The 19,170-nt window shown below is 40.4% G+C and overlaps 1 protein-coding gene across 9 annotated transcripts in view; it reads left to right on the top strand.

Annotated features, from left to right (window-relative positions):
• The window catches only part of Tcf20 (transcription factor 20), a 179,980-nt gene that overhangs the window by 111,485 nt on the left and 49,325 nt on the right, over nt 1-19,170 (top strand). Inside the window, exon 1 of one of the 9 annotated variants that reach the window (XM_074084606.1) lies at nt 7,521-11,362. The exons of the other annotated variants lie outside the window; for them this stretch is intronic. The gene's annotated coding sequence lies outside the window, so the exon portion shown is untranslated. Of the gene's footprint in view, nt 1-7,520; nt 11,363-19,170 lie in introns of those variants that run through there. 9 annotated transcript variants of the gene reach the window in all.

Below are 19,170 nucleotides of genomic sequence, written 5' to 3'. Positions count from 1 at the left end.
GAGAGAGGCCGAAGGAAGAGAAGAAAAGAATAGAAATGACCCTTTAAAATACAGGGTCTGGGGGCTCACCCTTTGTACTGGCTGACTCACCACATGTTAATGACAACAGTGCAGGCTGTGATTAGAAAACTTCCAAATTCTTTGTGTCCTTTGTGGAATCATCCGTAGCAGGACATGTGGGTATAAATGGAATTTATTAAAAGTTAGGGAAGGGAAAAAGGAGCATGGTGGGACCAATTGGAATCTGGAAGCAGAGAAAGTGTGCTTCTGCTCTCCAGGTGCTTTTAAAACCTATGCTAACCTATGGGAAGGGAGGAAGCTGGTGATTCTCAGCCAATAATCAATGGGTGGGGCAGGGCATGGGTGGTCCCCAGGTCAGGTGAGGGTGGTCCAAGCATCCCTGAACCAGGGCATGGTCAATGTGAAATGCAATATTAAGTCATATATTTTCTATGAGTCCCCAACTTTCCTTTACTGTAGCCTGTCTCAGATGCACTATTTTACATTCCTACAACAATGTATGAGAATTCCAATTTTTCCATACCCTGGCCAGTAGTTTTCCATATTTTGATTATAGGTGTTCTTAGTGGGTATGAAGTGATAATCTTGTGGCTTTGATTTGCATTTCCATAATAACTGATGATGTTGAGTGTCTTTTCACATACTTGCTGGCCATTTGTATATCTTCTTCACTGTCTAGTCCAAGTCTTCTGCCTATATTTAAAATTAGGTTGTCTTTTTTTGTTGTTGAGTTGTATGAGTTCTCTTTATATTCTGGATACCCTTATCAGGGTACTAAATGGTTTGCAATGTCTAGGAATTCAAAATTCTTTTCTGGTAGTGTCATTTGAACTAGTTTAAATATGAATAAGTCTTACATACACATTTGGATAGTAGTGGAATCCCAGAGCTAGAAGTTTTGAATGATTTTGAAATTTGGTGTATATATTTTTAGTCATTGTATTTTTTTTTAACTTTTTTTTTTTTTTTTTTTTTTTAAGATCTCCTTGAAACCCATCCAGCTCATAGGCAATGAGATCTGGAAAAGCCAATTTTGAGAGTCAGTCCTAGGATGTATAAAAATTGGTTTCCATATTCCTAAGAGAAAGGTGTTTAGAGTTACACATTATCTTGCTGCTTATGTTTTGGTCTGAAGGTCATATTCAAAGCCCAGAATCACAGGAGTGCACCCAGTGATGGACAGCTTCTCCTAAAACTTCGGAGGAACTGTGCTTCCCAAAATATGTTGGTATAATGCATCACCTGCTTCCTTCCATGTGGACTGTCCCACTGGGAAGCAGGTTTTATGTCCTCTCCCATGTGGTTGCCTGTCTGGGGCTGTACATGGTACTGAGGCTTTTTTACTTCTTAGGTGAGAGGGTTTCTGTGGCAGTTTGAGCCTAACAGAAGGCAACGATTTTTGGGCTTTTTGCAGATTGAGTTTTACACAGATTGAGGATTCCATGTTAATAGGCACTTGTTTCCTCACTCTCTCCCTAGCTAGCTCCTGGTCGTCTTTCCTTCTTCTTGACTAATTTTTCAAAAACCAGTTTTTTCATACTGGCTCAAGTAATAGAGGAAAAGGTACTCAAAATTATTTGTGTCAGCATGAATAGAGCTAAGTAAGAATTGCTTGTTTAGATCTAGATTTGTCCTTTAAAAAAATCCTTTATCAGATGGGGATTCTTTGCATTTCTCAAGTTGAGATTGTGGGGCGTGCTTAACACAGTGAAAGGAATACAAATCGCTTGTAGCCTGGGGCATCCGCTCCCTTCCTAGGGTCCCTGCTGATATCCTGCAGGTGCCTTTCAGTTTACTGCTGCAACCTTTAGCTCCCTTTTCTTAGCCTGTCCCTAGCATTTTCCTGGGTCTTTTCCTGCCCTCCCTTTCTCCCTTCTTTCTTCTCTCCTTCCCTCCCTTCTTCTCTTCCTTATTTTTTTCTCTTATAGGGTTTGAAGTCTGGCTTGCTAGGCAGGAGCTCTGCCATTTGAGCCATACCTCTAGCCCTTTCTCTAGCATTTTGTTCCTGCCTTTTGCTTTGGTAGGCATAGGTAGGAAGATAATACAATTTAATATATCTCTTGTAAGTGCTTGACTCTGGGATCTTCAGATAGTGGGAGTGTTATAAATTTTTCCCCATGCCCTTGCATCTAGTCCATAGAGAGATCTCAGTAGCTATTTGTTTAATTGTGGCAATATACTTACAGAATCAAGTTCATGACAGTTTTAGAAAATGTTCTAGCATAGTGGAGATCATTTGTTTTGTATTCACCTTCTTGAACTTGTGGCTTGAAATGTCTTGTGCTGGAAGTTTTCCAGCAGTCTTTTCATATACTGCCTTGGATCCAATCTTTTCTTGTTCAGAGACTATATAGGGATGTGTTGGACCTTTGCACTGTAGCTTTTCTGTCACATTTTCTTCTTTTTCTCTTTTTTCTTTAATCCTTTTCTTTTTTTCATTCTCGGTAGTTTATTTTGACCTATCTTTCAGTTAACTAATTATCTGACTTAATTTGCTTTTAATTGAAATTAAGAACTCAATGGATAGGTTTATTGTGCTTTTCAGCTCTTGGTCTTTTCAAATCTGCTATGTTGCTTTTCATAGTTTCCTGTGCCTTCCTCAATTTTTCAGCTTGGATTTTATTTCCTAGAACATAGTATCTAGAAGCCCGATGTGGAGGTGTGTGCCTATAATTGCACCTATAAGGAGGCTGAGGCAGGAAGATCACAAGCTTGAGGCCAGTCTGGACTACATAGTGAGATCCTGCCCGTCTCCAAAACAGGCAAACAAAAAAAACCTGTAGTAAATATGGTTGCTTTTTAGTCCTGATATCCTGATAATTTAAGTATCTGAGATCTGAGTTTTGGATCTCTTACTGGTCATAATGGTTCATTTTTTTTGTTTTGCTTTATTTTGTTTTGGTGGGACTGGGGTTTCAACTCAGGGCTTTGCACTTGCAAAGCAGGCGCCCTACTGCTTGAGCCACATCAGTCCATTTTGCCCTGGTTATTTCGGAGACAGGGTCTTAAGAACTATTTGCCCAGACCGACCTTGAACCATGGTCCTTCCGATCTCAGCCTCCCAAGTAGTAAGATTACAGGTGTGAGCCACCAGCCTTTGACTTCAGAATGATTCTTATAGTGGTGTTTTGCCTATTCATATGTTTGTATACAAGACATGGTATCTGAAACACTACTTGTAGAAATAATCAGAGGTTGTGGATGTTGATACCTGTTTTCAGTTTCCTGTGGGCTCTAGCAAACCAGGATCACTTAAATCCAAGTTGAGGATTTGTGGTTTTCTGAACTATCCAAATGATGTGAAGCTGAATCCATGGGCATTCCAGCTCATCTGTACTCCTAGAGCTCAGCCCTTTGTGGCCCTGTTCACTAAGTGTCTCCTGTGTAGGACTGTGGAGGGCCAGACATGGCACTGGGCCTCCTGGTCTTGCCTCTTGCTTTGAATTTCTATTCTTTCTATGGTACTTACTGTTTTATTATTAAGAAGACCTATTTTTTGTAGGTTTTTTTTTTTTTTGTCTATTATTGGAAGCAGAAATTGAGCTCTTATTTTCTCTGACTCGTGTTATTCTAACCTCATAACAAGTGACCATGAAGTAAGAGATGTTACACTATATTCTCATTTGCATCTCAGTGTGTAAGCGGGCTGAACTGTTCAGGTAAATGGTGTTGTGGTAGTGGTGGGGTTAGGGACCTGATTTATTTTTAATCATTCATTCATTTGTACTTAGGGACTGACTGCCTGTCACATGCTAGTTCTATCACTCAAACCATGCCCCCCAGCCATTGCCTGACTTTTTTTTTTTTTTTTTAAATCCTAGCTCTGTCACTTATTAGCAGTATAACCCTAGCAAGTAAACTAACTATTCTTTTTCTTGTCTAGAAATTGGAAATAATAATTGTATTTAATTGTGCTGATTAAGTTAATAACTAAAGCTTTTAGAACATTGCCTGAGTAATCACTAGATACATTTTAGCTATTATTATCAGGTAGAAAATTTGGAAATACTTAATTTTTCAAACAATATTTTGTTTTGCTTTCTTATTTTCAAAATTGAGGATTGGAAGTGCTGATGCTTTCTAATTGGTCATTTGTTCTCCGTGGGTATATTTCAGAGTGACTCAGGTTCAGGTATTGCCGACTCTAATGCCAGTGGTCAGGGAAGGAAGAAAGAAACTCTTGCACTTTTAACGGCCACTAAGTGGGGCTTTGAAGAGCCACTGTCCCTGGATGAAAAGGATAGGCATGCGGCTTGTGGCCCTCGTCATGTAGAGTGACACTGTGGCTCCTGGCATTCTTGGCTATGAATTAGAGGACTGATGAGGGATGGACCTGGCTCTGTTTTTGTGAAGGACTGTAGATCCCAGAATAGCAAGCTTTCCTCATTAGAGAATGACATGGAAATGAGTAGTTTTGCTATTTTTTGTGTTTTTTAACCAGTTTTCTAACTTTTTTTCCTTGTTGCTTTTCTCTTGCCTATTTTGTCATTGATTCAAGTGTGTATTTAAGAGAGGAAAATGTGGTGATACCTAGCTACTCAGGAGGCAGAGATGAGGATGATCTTGGTTCAAAGCTGGCCCAAGCAGATAGTTGTAGAGACCCTATTTTGAAAATACCCAGGACAAAAAAGAGTGGTAGACTCAAGTGGTACAGTGACTGCCTAGCAAGCATGAGGCCCTGAGTTCAAGCCCTAGCACCACCAAAAAAAAGTGGTGATACTAGTGATAATTTATACGGTACTTAGCAGTATCATATAATATACAAATGTACAATATCCACATATATTGTAGCTCATTCCTGTGAGGTGGCAAGGTAGAGAAACTCCGTTTTTGCAAATGAGAAAAGTAGGATTTGTCCAAGCCACAAAACAAGTGGCAAAACTAGGAAGTATTTAAACTTAGGTTTCCTGTTCTAAATATAGTACTTCTTCCAATGTGTCATCCACAAGAATAGGTAAAAGCAAGTTTAATGGGGAAAGCAATTGTACCTTGTTAAAATAAAAGTATACCTTTGCTTGTTTTGATGACTAAAATAAAATTCTATTTCTAGATGTTTCTCTTGGTCTCTTTCTTCAAGTCCTTTAGCTTGACTTCAAATAAAAAAGCAGTGCTTGGCACTCCCCAATCACATGAGAGCAGTGTTGTGCACTGGTTGGCAGTACTCAGACCTCCCAGCCTTCTCCCCAGGAAGAAGCACCAGTTGAGAAGGAGATGGAGAGTTTTATGGTTACTGTTCCTCAGATCTGTGGGGACAGACAGCAGCACAGTTGTCAGGAGTTTTCCTTTGTCTTGTTATCTATTATATTTACGTTTGGCACTTCATTGCTACACTTATGGCTGCACCCCGTCTTGGAAATGAAATGAGAATCTAAAATATGGTCTAGAAGTAACACTATTCACAAAGATCTCATGCTTCTGCAATGATCTGCCTTTTTCTTTAGGATCTTCTAACCCCAAATTAATTTGTTAATTTTTTTTACATGATTCTGAGAATAATATGTTAACCTCAAGATACAACTATGTCCTAAAACCATTATTTTAAATTTGAAGAAACTGTCTTTTTTTTTTTTTATTGGTGGTGGTACTGGGTTTGAACTCAGGGCTTCACACTTGATAGGTACGCTTGTGCTACTCCATCACTCCAAACTATACTTACAAGACCAAAATAACCCACAAACCGTGAGGTTGGCTTAGCTTTTTTGTTGGTTTGTTTAAACAAATTGCACCACAATGTTTCAACAAGTAAGGCAAGTGCCATGAATGTGAAAACTGAAGTTTGCAATATACCATATGTAGAACCTAGCAGAGATGAGTTAGACAGAAGTGGTTGTCATTCTAGTTAAACAGCCAAGTAACATCATGACACATTGGTTTGTAGCATCAAAACTATCCATTAAGTTTCTTTTTTCTTGTTGATTGTAGGTCTCATTGTTATCTCTAGTTTCTTCCTTGTATTTTTGTGATACCAATCACAGAATGGCCTTATGTCTCTGTCTCCCAAATCCTCCATATATCAAAAGCATGTTCTTAGCCAGGCACTGGTGGCTCACATCTGTAATCCTAGCTGCCTGGGAGACTGACATTGGGAGGATTGCAGTTTGAGGCCAACATGGGTAAAAAGTGTGTGAGACCCTGTCTCCAAATTAGCCAGAGCAAAATGGACTGGAGGTGTAGCTCAAACAGTAGAGCACCTGCTTTGCAAGCCTGAAGCCCTGAGTTCAAACCCCAGTCCCATAAAAACAACAAAAACGTGTTCTATCTAGCTTGGGGTTATGTTTCTTGATGTGAAGGTTTACCATAGCTGTATTGAGAAGATTCCCCCCCCCCCCCACCGTGTGTGTGTTAAGTTACTGAGGATTGAAGCAAAGACCTTTTGTGAGCTGGATAACCAAGTACAGCTGTCCCAGCAGTGATGGTAACTGCTACAATCCATTCAGCTGGTAGACTGGAATTACAACTCAGATCCATGGTGCCATTGTCTGCAAGGTATATGTACAGAACACCTAGCATAAAATTTGTTAATTTCTTGGTGCTCTTCTTGGACATTCAGAGGTGACTATTTCTTTTTAGTTTGGAGGTGAAGTTTTCGTGTTTGTGACATGTTTGAAACAATTCCTTGAACTAGTTATAGATGTGGACTTTAGTGTTTTCAAGTTTTATTTTTAAAATGAGAAGCTCAATTACATTTAGGCGGGGTGCCGGTGGCTCACACTTGTAATCCTTATTACTCAGGAGGCAGAGCTCAGGAAGATCACAGTTTGAAGCTAGCCTGGGCAAATACTTTGCGAGACCCTATCTTGAAAAAAATCCATCACTTAAAAAAAGGCTAGTGGAGTGGCTCAAAATGTAGGCCCTGAGTTCAAACCCCAGTACTGAAAAATAAAGTACATTTAGCTTTAGATGTTCTTAAAAGAATGAGAACTAACACATTTCAGAGTTGTGAATTTGCAGCAACAGAACGTTTAGAACAAACCCACTCACTTCCGCTCTTCCTAGCTTTTGTGTTAAGTTTACAGGAATTAATAGTCCAGACCATATTCCTACCATGCCTGCATCCCCAGCCATACAGAGAGGACCCCATAAACTGTTAAAAGGTCCGTTGGCTTTTATCTAGGGTGGACTAGACCCATAGAACTCAGTCCTGCCTTTTGCTTCACTTGACAGGTTGACCTATGGTGTTGAGCCTTCAATAAAATCAAGCTTTTCTTATTGTTTGCCCAAGAAGGCCAAGGACAAAATTAAAATCTGTTTACCCTACCTTATATTTCTTTTTTGAGGTTGTTAGGCAGTACTTTTGTTTTATAGTGTGTTACTTGTTTAGAGTCAACTTCTCTTCATAAATTCAGGTGTGGTTAGTTGGTGTTAAAAGAGCCTTTTGAATTTTAAACATGTCTGATTCACAGATTCTATTTGTTTCCATATTTAGCTGTATATAAAGTTGCTTTTAATATTTTTATATTCTGTTGTACTAAACCAAGGGGCTTTGTTTGAAAGATCAGAGTCTCTGGAAAGTAATTTTCAAAACCTTTGTTTTTAAAAGCATTTTGATTTGTATTATTTACATTTTTAATAGTAAGTTAGTTTTTATTCATCAGAAATGGTGATGTGTTATGTTCAGCCACTTTGTGGAAAAGGTAAAAATCAATCTGCCCCTCCTTATGTTTCAGTGAGGCTCAAAACAAAGAATGAGGTAGGGATTATAGAAACCCTTTCTTGCTATTAATTTCCCTCACAGATCAAAACTGTGTGTGCTGAGGATTGTTGCTAAACACCACTGAACTACAGCTCCATTCCGAAACTTTTGGTCTTCATCATTTAACTTTGTTTTTATCATAAAGAGGACTTATATTGTCAACTTAACATATGCAGCTGTATGTGTGACCTTTGGAAAACCAGAGTCCCACACTGGGGGGACCTAGAGGAGAAATAAGGCTAATAATGTTGACTATGCTGTGCTCTAGGGAGGTGGAGAGGAGTGGAATATGTGCTGGACTTTGAAGATAAGTGGTATGTCAGCAAAGCAAATACTACTGTGGCAGAAGGACAGCAAAAGGACATGTTGGTGCACTGGAGAAGACACAGAACTTTACTAAGTGCATTCTGTGTTACACTTGGGCCTCTTTATTGACTAGCTGGGTGAACTTGTGAAAGTACTTAAGCTTTCTGAACCTTAGGTTCCTTATCTGCAGAGTGGCTGGTTACATCTCAGAGTTAAGATTAAGTGATACTACAAGATACTGCTCACACACAGCTTAAATGCTCAAAAATAAGTTGCAGATATATTTGTTTCTTTAAATTTTTGTTTCTGTTAAAATTAATTTCTCCATTAAATTAATTAAGGTGATTTCTCCTGTAATCCATCCCAAAGACAACCATTGTTAACAGTTTGATGCATATTGGCCTCCTTTTTATTTATTTCATCTCTATACATCTTTGGATTTTTCTGTATTAGTTTTGGCTGCTATTGCCCTAGCCTTAAGGATGTCTTTGGGAGGCAGGGAAAGTGAGGGTTGTGTGACATCCTGGAAGACAAGACTGACCAGTCTGCATGCTATACTAATAATTAGGAGCCAGTGAAAGGTTTTAGGTTGCATCAAGCCTGTTTCAGGAGAATGCTGAAATATTGATTTGAAGGGAAGTCTTATAGCAGGGCAACAAGTATTTGTTAGCTATTGTTAGAGGACCCTATAGATGTCAGACACATTTGTTACCTGGCTAATGCATGACCTACTTGGGGAGATAAGGCACTCAGATGAAATAGGGAAATAAGGTCAAGGCAGGGGACCAGGAACCAGATAATGGCATGTGAACTAGAAAGGCTGTTGCATTCTGGTAAAGCAAGATGACTGAGCTGAGCCATTTCCTGGAGACTTTAGGGCAGAGGCCAGATGGTTTTGAAGAATGGCTCAGAAGCGTTTTGGGGAAGGCACAGTACAAGCCAGAAGGTAGGAATACAACTATTGAGTACATAGTCTGGATAAAGTAGTGAATTTAGATTGACCTGTAGTGGACAGTATGGTTGGAAAAGAAAATTGCCAGTGTCATGGCCAAAACTGTTACATAATGTCTTGTGACCCTGATTTCACTGTACTACCGTTGTTTCTTCTCTTGCAGAGTGAGCCTTTTCAAGACAGTAGTGTCTATTATTTTCCCAGGCCCCTAATAAGGCCCCAGCACATAGTAGATACTTAAAAAAAAATCAAATAACTGGATATTTTCTGTTTATGGCTGTTATTAATTAGACATCTTGCTGTCCCCTCAAACTCTAGGTCTAAAATAAAATCCTAATCTTACTTCTCACTCACCTTTTCATTCTGCGCCCCACTTAAGCAGGTCACCCTCCTCTGTATATTCTGGGTCCACTCTTTTTTCTCCTTCCTCATTAATTTCCTTTGTTCCTTTTTTTTTTTGGGGGGAGGAACTGAGATTTGAACTCAGGGCTTCACTCTAGCAAAGCAGACACTGTACTGCTTGAGCCACACCTCTAGTCCATTTTGCTCTGGTTATTTTGGACATAAGGTCTTGTTAACTGTTTCCCTGAGGTGGCCTCAAACAGTGTTCTTCCAAGTACCTAGGATTACAAGCATGAGCCACCAGTGCTTGGAGCTTCACTCCTTTTTTGACTCCTTTTCCTCTTAACCTCTTAAGTGTTGGAGGATTAATCCTGTTGCTTAATCCTTAGACAGCTTTTTTGATGAAAAAAGTTGGGGTTTTTTTGGCCAAAAAACCCCCCTTTTTTTGTCCTACAGAATGCCAGCTTGATACAGACAACACTACACCAGCTCATGTACACAGACATACAAAACTGAAACACAAGTTTCACAAGATCTTTTATTTCATCTTACTGTGAACTTTTACTTTCCATTTTGCTTGCTCTTGCATACGCAAGTGTGCGCGCACGCTGGCGCTCGCTCTCTCTCTCTCTCTCTCTCTCTGGCTCTCTCATTTAAAAGGGCCATTTATAACCCATTAAATTGATTTCACAACCTATAGTTTGAAAACCTGTTCCAGGTGATCTTATCTTCTTTGACTTTGAATGCTGTCTTATGCTGATGACCATCCCATTTTTTTCTTTTATTTTTTGGCAGTACTGAGGTTTGAACTCAGGGCCTCAAGCTTGCTAGGCAGGTGCTCTACCACGTGAGCCACTCCACCAGCCCTGAACTTTCCATTTTTATCCCTACCCCATTCTTCTCCTGAGATCCAGGCATATCAGCTGTGTATCTGACATCTCCACTTGTATGTCTGGAAGGAATCAGAACTAACATGTCTGGCAAAACACCCATGATTCCTATTCCACTCCTAGTCTCATCCCTCTCCAAAAATGGTGCCATTTTTTGCAATTGCACTGTAGGGAATGGGGCTGGAGTACAAGTGGCCAAGCCCATTGCCAGGGCTCAGATTTGGTGACTGGTGGTGAGGTATTGGTCAGTTACTAAACTTCTCTATGCCTCATTGTCTTATTTTAATGCAGCGGAATTTAATACCCACCTTGTGGGAATATTGTGAAGACTGAATGACTTTTTACCTATGAAGATTATAAAACACTGGTGCTCAGGAAGTGTTGCCATTGTTGTTTGTCATTTTGGTTGTGCCCCTCGCTTCTGATACAAGCAGTTTCTGTTGGCTCTGATTGCAAAACGTGACCTTTCTTTGACCACACATCACCACCTCCATTAGTACCACATTCATCCATGCAGCCATCATTCCTTAACCAAACTATCAGAACAGCTTTTCCACTCACTCTCTGCTTCTGTTCTTGCTCCTCCCATAGCTTGTTTTCCACAAAACTACCAGAGTATTCAACTGAAAACATGCTAGAAAGCAAGTCTCTCTCTAGCTCAAAACCCTGCAGATTTCGGAAAGTCCAAACTGTGGTCCTTAGATTCACCAGTACTTACTTATTTAGGTGTAACTGGGGTTTGATCTACTTAGGGCCTCACCAGTACTTACTAAACAGTACTGTATGTGTGTGACTTGCAGAATATGATTCTGAAGGTCTTTAGGGCCTAAGATCCTGAGACAACAGCAATGCTTCTTGTCTGTGACCCGCACAGTAATGATCCACTGAATATTGTGCAGTGTATCATTTGCATTATCATGCATAAAGCATGAGCATTTCTTTTCTGCGGTTGAGGAAACTGAGTCTTAAAGAGGGGCTTAATGTGCTAAAGAGCTGCAGTAAGCTGCAAGTCCCAGTTTAGACTCTGAATGTTTTGTTTTGTTCTTTTTCTTTTTTCTTTAGACGCCAAATGTGTCTGGGTTCAGAGTCCATGCTAACAGGACTGCGGTAGGAGTGATTAGTTCACGAAACAGGGTTCCTGAAAGAAGGGGCTTTGGAGTAAGTCTTCACAGAAGAGTCTGGTTAATCAAATGGTCAAAGTGATAATAGTGCCTGCCTAGAAGTGCAAGGCCCTGAGTTCAACCCCAGTACTGCCAAAAACATTAAAAAAAAAAAAAAACCAACAACAAAAAAAACCCACTAGCATTCAGATACAGAATAATGTGGGCAAGGGTCTGGAGGTCTGAAGCACACTTGAGGACGTGAGAGAAGTTTTTCATTGGAGCACCAGGTGTGAAATAAGCCATAAGAGATGAAGGTGGAAATTCTGTTGGTGTCAGAAGCACTCAATATTCTTTTTATTAGTAATTCGTTTTTTTGCCCCCCATGGTACTGGTATTGAACTCGGCCTTGCGCTTGTTAGGCAGGCACTCTACCAGTTGAGCCACACCCTACCCCTGGTGTCAGAAGCTAAAAAAGGGTATTGAATTCCATGCTCTGAACTCTGGTATTTTCTCAAACTGATTAAGTGGGAAACCAAAAAAAAAAAAAAAATTTTTTTAACAAAATATGTCAAACATACCGAAAAGCATAAGCAAATGGCACTTATGAACCCCTAACCCAAAGTTAGCTGTCACAGTTGGAGCCTCCAGAGTACCTCCCTCCGCCAACTCATACATACTCCCAAATATGCCTTCTTCACTTACATTTTATCCTTGTTCAGACACACAGGTAGAGAGCTGGTTTGTTCATCATTAATTCAATTCAGTCTGTCATAGTAAATGTAACACAGACCTGGTCCTACAAAACAGTGACCTCCTGAGACTGGTCAGCCCCATCTCTGTTAGATTGAAAGCATATCCTGGCTTTCTGGCAGAATAATGTATTACAGGCTTGTACCTTGTACTCTGCCTGTCCCTTAGAAAATCACCCATTTTCCCCAAGAAGGCCAGGTCTGTCTAGTAAGAAGTTTCAGTTAGAAACACTAAAATGGTCCCTAAGATTAGGCGTCCTTTTTTCTTTCTTTCTTTTTTTTTTTTTAATTGTGGAAGGGGTGATACGGGTATCATGAAGTAGAGTCTTATTTTTCTCTCCAAGAGTATTATCTTAATAATCTTTAATTTTTTTTAATTATAATTTAGGAAAAAGTTTTGATGTGGTAGAGAAAATATCTCTTGACTTTTAATAGTTTTCCAGGTTTTTTGTCTAGTTTTATATTTCTTTTAGATTTTTCTTAGGTGGACTTTGAAATTAGTTTATCAAGCCCTAATGTTGTGTGCCACATTCAGGCAACGGACAGTCCAAAGGCTGGGAGAGGTGATGAGGTCAGGTCATGAGGGATGAGTCTGAAGAGACTGGGAAACTGGTATTTTGAACACAATAAGTAAATTGGTTGAACAAGCCCTGAGGCTCAACAGGTAAGAAAATCCCATAGGGCGCCTCAGATAGTTCCTGAGATGCCACTATCCTCACCTTTTTCCCTGCCACCTTTCTGAGAACTGCTGGGCCATCTTGCTCACAGAGGTGGTCATCTGAAGTGACCTTGGGATGCCCCTGCATATAAGACTGGTAGCAACAGGTGGGTGTGGGTGAGGGTAGAAGCTGTTGTCTGTCCAAGAGCCGGATTTATGGCCCTTTTGTGCAGAGTTAGAGAAGTAGGAAGCTGATGGGATACTCCAGCCTTTGGGCCGTTGGGGATTGTGTATAAAAATAGTCCTTCCTCCTGTGGGGTAGAATTCAGCTGTTTTTAGGCCTAATTCTGACAAATAGCTCTGAGCTGATGATTCTGTGTGCACACCGTGGTGTGTAAGGTGCAAGTAGAGTGTTGGCTTCAGGTTCCTGGAACAGAGGTCTGTCTGGCAAGTCTGTCTGTCCTGTGTGTCATTGTCCTTTCCCTCCCCTACCAGGCTCCACAAGCAAAGGTCTCCTGTGCCTCCTTTTTCCCCCTTGAGCAGAGAAGTGTTTTTCCTCTCCTTAGGAATGGATCATGTAAGGGTTGATAGTGTGAAGGATATAATTTTAAAATAAGGATAATAAAAATTTTTAAGTGACTATTTTCTACACAAACACTAATGTAAGTAGAAATGAAAAGGAAGAAAATGCACCCACAAATCCCACCACTGTGGAGAGTCAGAGGTTTTCATTTTTCCATATCATTTCCTGTGGCCCTGCTCTGAAAGAATGCCTAATTTCCAAATGATTTTTAATAGTTGTAATCACAGTACAGGTATGCTGTTCTTCTTCATCTGATGTTACACAGTAAGCATTCCCATGAGGCTAGAATCTTCGTAGTTATTTTTAATGATCATGTACTATCTCTCTGAGTAGATACAATGGCCATTTTCAAATGACAGAGACTTAGGGATTGTTGCCAGCCTTTTCTTTTTACAGATGACACTGGAACAGTTCATTGGTATTTGGTTTTCTCTTTGGCTGTTTTGAGAATTTATTACCAATTTGCTTTTCCAAGCAGTTGTAATAATTTATCCTGCTTTTGTTATTTTTGTACCACAGTCAGCCTTACCTCCAGATGGACGTCATTTCTTAAATACTTTAAAAAAATTTAATAGCTATAAATTAGTGCTTTCACTTTTGCCTGTATGTATTTAGTTATGGTTGAAGGTGGATATTTTTGTAGCTCATGTGGCTGATATAATACAGTTTTTGACCTACAGGGAGTGGACTTCTACTATCCGTGGCATTCTGGTTGTTTCTTTTGCCTTAGACAGCAAAGAAACCTGTGAATTCTGACTGAGTTAGTTCCTTAAACTGCTTTCAGGCTCCTTTCGGGACTCTTAAGCCTGGGAGCTGCCAGTACCATTAGCACATCATCTTATTCTAAAGGCCTAATTGTAATGAAACACCTGTCAGTCACTGAGGAAAAGCTAGGCCTGCCCATGTGCATACTGGGCATAGAATATCAGATAGCAAATCAAGTCACTAGGCAGATGTGTGTGCCTGATACATAGTCAGCTTACATGTACATCAAACACATGGTACCAGTGTACCCAGGTATAAGCAGGTCAACCCAATTCTAGCAAATTTTAAGATTCCATTCTATAATACTGCTGGTTTAAAGAAGGCCAGAAATACAGACTGGATCCTGAGATGGGCATTTCATATCCTCTTCTGAGCCTCAGTTTACAAAAAGGACTACTAATACATCTTAGTTCACAGTGGGGATTGAATACATTAACATTTATGTAAAGCACCTGGTAGAGGGTTTAGCTTGTGTTAGGCATGCAGTAAATAAGCAGCAGCCAACTTGGGAGCTGGTGGCTCATGCCTATAATCCTAGCTACTTAGGAGGCAGAGATCTGGAGGATTGAGGTTAGAAGCCAGCCCGAAAATAGTGTGATGCCATCTCCAGAAATACCCAACACAAAAAAAGGCTGGTGGAATGGTGCAAGTGATAGAGCACAAGCATGAGGCCCTGAATTCAAGCCTTAGTACTGCCATGAATGAGTGAATGAATGAATGAATGAATAAATAAATAAATAAATGTAGCCACCATTATTTCAGATCTGACCCAAGGGATGTCTGAATCTTCAAAAGAAAAAAAAATACCATGGAATTAGGTACTCCTTGCTCATTTTGTGGTGTAGGGGAAAAAAATGGATTCATGGGCTTTAGAATCAAAGGAATTTGAGTTAAAGAATACCAGCTGTAACTTATCCTAGAAGAGTGACTTAGAAAATGACATATTATTGAGTTGCCCTCCCTGAGTTCATTAATTGAGATGTGTGTAAAACCAGACAGCCTGACATGTAGACACTGCTTAACAGATGGTAATTATTCTTCTATGAGTAGTATATTCCGTAGATACTGGTTAAAGGTAAATGTACTTAGTAAGTTTGTTTTTGCTAAGCAAGCTAAAACCAACAGATTCTCATTTTAGCACTTTTGGTATTCTGGAGGTCATGAGACCTGATATATTGGGAAGGAATTTATAAATTATGGATAGTTCAGAGAAAGCTCCAAAGTGACAGGGGCAATGGCAAAAGAGCCTCTGAGCAGGCTTGTCGAGAGGATGGGGAGGAACAGAACTACTGGGAAGATGCCAGAGGACTTTCAGGTCTGCAGGGAGGCAACACTGTGAAAGCAGCAGGTGAAGAAAAGGTTTTTGTTGTTGTTGACTGGTGCGAGACAAATTTAGAGGGTGTTCTTCTAGGCCAGAGAGATGGAAACGGCCTTTATGGTATTAGAGAGGAACGCAAGTACAGGAGAGAACAGTGGCTCTATTAGGTAGTGTCTTAAATGCAAGGAGTTAAGAAAGAGATAAGTTTAGGCTTATTCTAAAGCTTCTGCCTCATGATGATCATGGTGTTCCTTGATGGTAGGAAGCTGGGACAGATGAGGAAAGTACAGCATTATCTTTGTCTGAATGGATTGGATGCTTCCTAAGAATACACTTTTGTCATCTTTATAGAAATTATTCCTGCCACAGTGGCACTGCCCAGAGTCATTAAGTACAGAAGTGACTGATCTGCCTCTCCACTTCCAACTAAAGAGGTCCAGAGGCCTTACCTTCTGTCTCTTCATAGTCATTAAAACCCTTGCTGTATGGTTAATGAGTCCTACAGAATCCTCACCATCCCATCCCTGGTTCAGAACTCACCTCCTGCATGCTACTCTGTTTTTAATACCTTTTCTAATTTTTAATCTTGGCATTTTGCCTGACATTCCTATGTGTTTTGTTGAGGATTTATAGGTCCAGTTGTATGCCATACTGCATGAAATAGAAGCCTCTCTACTCCTCAAGCGGTAATAGTGGAAAATAGAAGAACTTTATCAGTCAGGGTCCAGGTAGAAAACAGATGGCACCTTCAGACTGGTAACTTGAATCATTTAGAGTTCATTCAGGAAAAGAGAAACTTCTATTCCAGGTGGGAAGGGTTTTGATGTAGGAATTAAGAGTTGAGCCAACCTTGGAAGAACAGGGATTGAGGAGGGTAGAGCAAGCCGCTCCTGCTGATCTCAGACTGAAGTACCACAGTGTTCTCATGAGCTGTGGAGAAGCCATTTTGAGTCCTATCTGCTGAAGCTGCCTCCATGGAGAAGCTTCCTCCTCCTTTTCTTCTGTCTCCCAAATTTCTCGAGTGTTTCTTCTACAAGTTTCTATAAAGTTGCCCCCAGCTTCTGCTCAATAGAGGAGAACATAGAAGGGGCACCCTGATGTTGATTGGCAGCAATGCAGAATATTAACAAAGGGGCTGTTTGCAAAGGGTGAGCAAATTTGGGGAACCAAAGGGGAAAGGAGAGTCTTTTCTTTTACCTCCAAGGCCTAAAGGGCAAGAAGAGGAATGGTTCCTGGAACTCAGAAAATGACTAAATGTTCAGGTTGCCAGACATCTGACAGAGCTGCGGCCATTGGTAGAAAGTCTCTGCCAGTCTCAATAACTGCAGGATAGGAGCCAGGAGAGTAAATCTCTCCTTTTCACAGTTTCCAAACTCTGGCCAGAAGCCAGAAGGTGGTGGAGCCTGTCAGTAGTCCCTGTGGTGTGCCTCCCAGGCCATAGAAGATTTGGAGGTATATGAGTAGTGAGCCTAGGAGGCAAAGAGAGAATATCCTTCACGGAGGGACCAGGGCCAGAAACACACAGACTTAATGTCTTAAGGATTGAAGCTTTTTCTTTTGTTACTTTTTTTTTCTTTTTTGGCAGTACTGAAGTTTGAACTCAAGGTCTTGTACACTTGCTAGGCAGGTACTCTACCACTTAAGCCACATCCCCAGCCCTTTTTTGCTTTAGTTATTTTTAGGATAGGATCACATTTTTTTGCCCTGACTGGCCTGGATAGAGATTCTCCTACCTATACCTCCCTAGTGACTGGGAATACAGATGTGCACCACTATGCCCTGCCTGAAACATTTAAAATTTTTTCTTTTTTTCTAAAATTTATTTTTATTATTGTGCTGGGTGGGGATACATTGTGACATTTGACAAAATTTTCATAGTATATCAAATGTATCGTACTTGAATTCACCTCCTTTCCCCATTCCTGGAGTAGTTTTAACAGGTATCATTTTTCCATTTACATACATGTGTACACAGTATTTGCATTATATTTAACCTCCCAAACCCTTTCCCCACCTCCTACTTCCCCCACTGGTACCAACTCCCCTTCTCCCACCGCCTGACACACACACGCACAGGACTTGAAGCATTTCTTTTAAAGCAAAGAAGGTCTGCTGTTTTGTCAGCAGAAATGCAAGAGGGTCCAAGTACTTAGAAAGAGGAGAAAAACTTTCTTGAAGACAGTTTGGAGAACTTTGGAGAGGAGCAGATGGGATTGGGGAGTGGGATGGTGTTAAACGTGATTGGAGAAGGACAAAGAAAGTCGATGTTGGTTTTCTACAAGATGGCAAGGTCATTGGCCGTCCAGTGGGATGGAGAGAGTGAATGGCAGCCAGGATAGTTAGCTTGTGAACTCTGGAATGTGGAAGCACAAATTTCTGGACCTCACTAGTGTACCTCCTGGCCTGTCAAACATGCAGAAAGCTAGGAACATGCGAGAAACTCAGAAAAGGGAAAGTGGAGGGAAGTGTGGTGGTAAACTTTTTTCAAGTATGTGCGAAAATTCCTTATGGATGACTGATGTCCTTTACTAAAGGTTTTGTTTTTGTGCTAATTCTGTACTGGGGATTGAATCTACCATGCCCAACTTTCTTTACTACATGTGTGTATTTAATCAAGCAAGGGAAATCAAGCATTTTTAATTAATCACAATGCTTTAAAACTGATTAAGCTGATGTATTTTTGTTTTTTGAAATGATGGGTACTGGGGCAGTGAAGATCAGGAGGATCATGGTTCAAGGTCAGCCCAAGCTCCCCCACCTCCAAAAAAAAAAGCAAGAGCCCCATCCCAACAAACAAGCTGTATGTGGTGGGACATATGTATAGTCTCAGCTATTTGGGAGGCATACATAGGAGGATCACAGTCAAAGGGTGGTCCTGGGGAAAAAGCCTGAGACCCTATATTAAAAGTAACTAAAGTGAAAAAGGACTGGGGGCAAACACCTGCCTAAAATGGGAGGCCCTGAGTTCAAGTCTGTGTACCAACAATAAAATAAGTAAATAAATGACAGGATACTATTGGAATGATCTCTATTATTAGCTTATTTTATATGCTAATGATAAAATTACAAATACTTCAGGCCTACATTTTCTATTGCTGGTGTATTTGGTTTTCCTAATTGTTTTACTTGGAACTCCTTAAAAAGAATGCAACCACCTTCTGGTACTCATACTTCATGTATGCTAAGAAAATTTGCTTGACTGGTACCCTGCAGGAGGTATTGGCTATGGATTTTTTTTTTTCTTTGACTCCACAAAGTGTAACGATAGGGAGAACAGCATCACCTACGACGGAGTCTCTAGGGAAGGGCTTAGAGCTGACCTAAGGAAGAATCATCCCCCTGTCTGTTTTTCCTATGTGTAGATTGGTTTCTCAGTCAACAGGCAGCCCCTACCCGGTTGCTGATGTCTAAAGTGGTCTTTAGCGTGGAGTGGCTCCTATTTAGGAAAAAGGAGTAAAGTACCACCATTCATACATCCATTCTTTGAAAACTTATTTTATTTACAAAAGAGTTAATTAAGCTGGGAGCCAGTGGTTCATGCCTGTAATCCTAGCTACTCAGGAGGCAGAGATCAGGAGGATTGCAGTTCGGAGCCAGCCCGGGCAAATAGTTTGCGAGACCCTATTTCGAAAATACCTAACACAAAAAAGGGCTGGTGGAGTGGCTCAAGGTGTACGCTCTGAATTCAAGCCCTGGTACCGCAAAAAAAAAAAAAGTTAATTAAGCTACATGTAAAGTATTTATTTATAGAGAGATTGTCTCTCAGGGCAGTTTTTCATTCCCTTAACTG

The sequence above is a fragment of the Castor canadensis genome, chromosome 8 (assembly GCF_047511655.1).
Source record: "Castor canadensis chromosome 8, mCasCan1.hap1v2, whole genome shotgun sequence".
NCBI lineage: Eukaryota > Metazoa > Chordata > Mammalia > Rodentia > Castoridae > Castor > Castor canadensis.
This window is presented reverse-complemented; position numbering and strand designations above follow the sequence as displayed.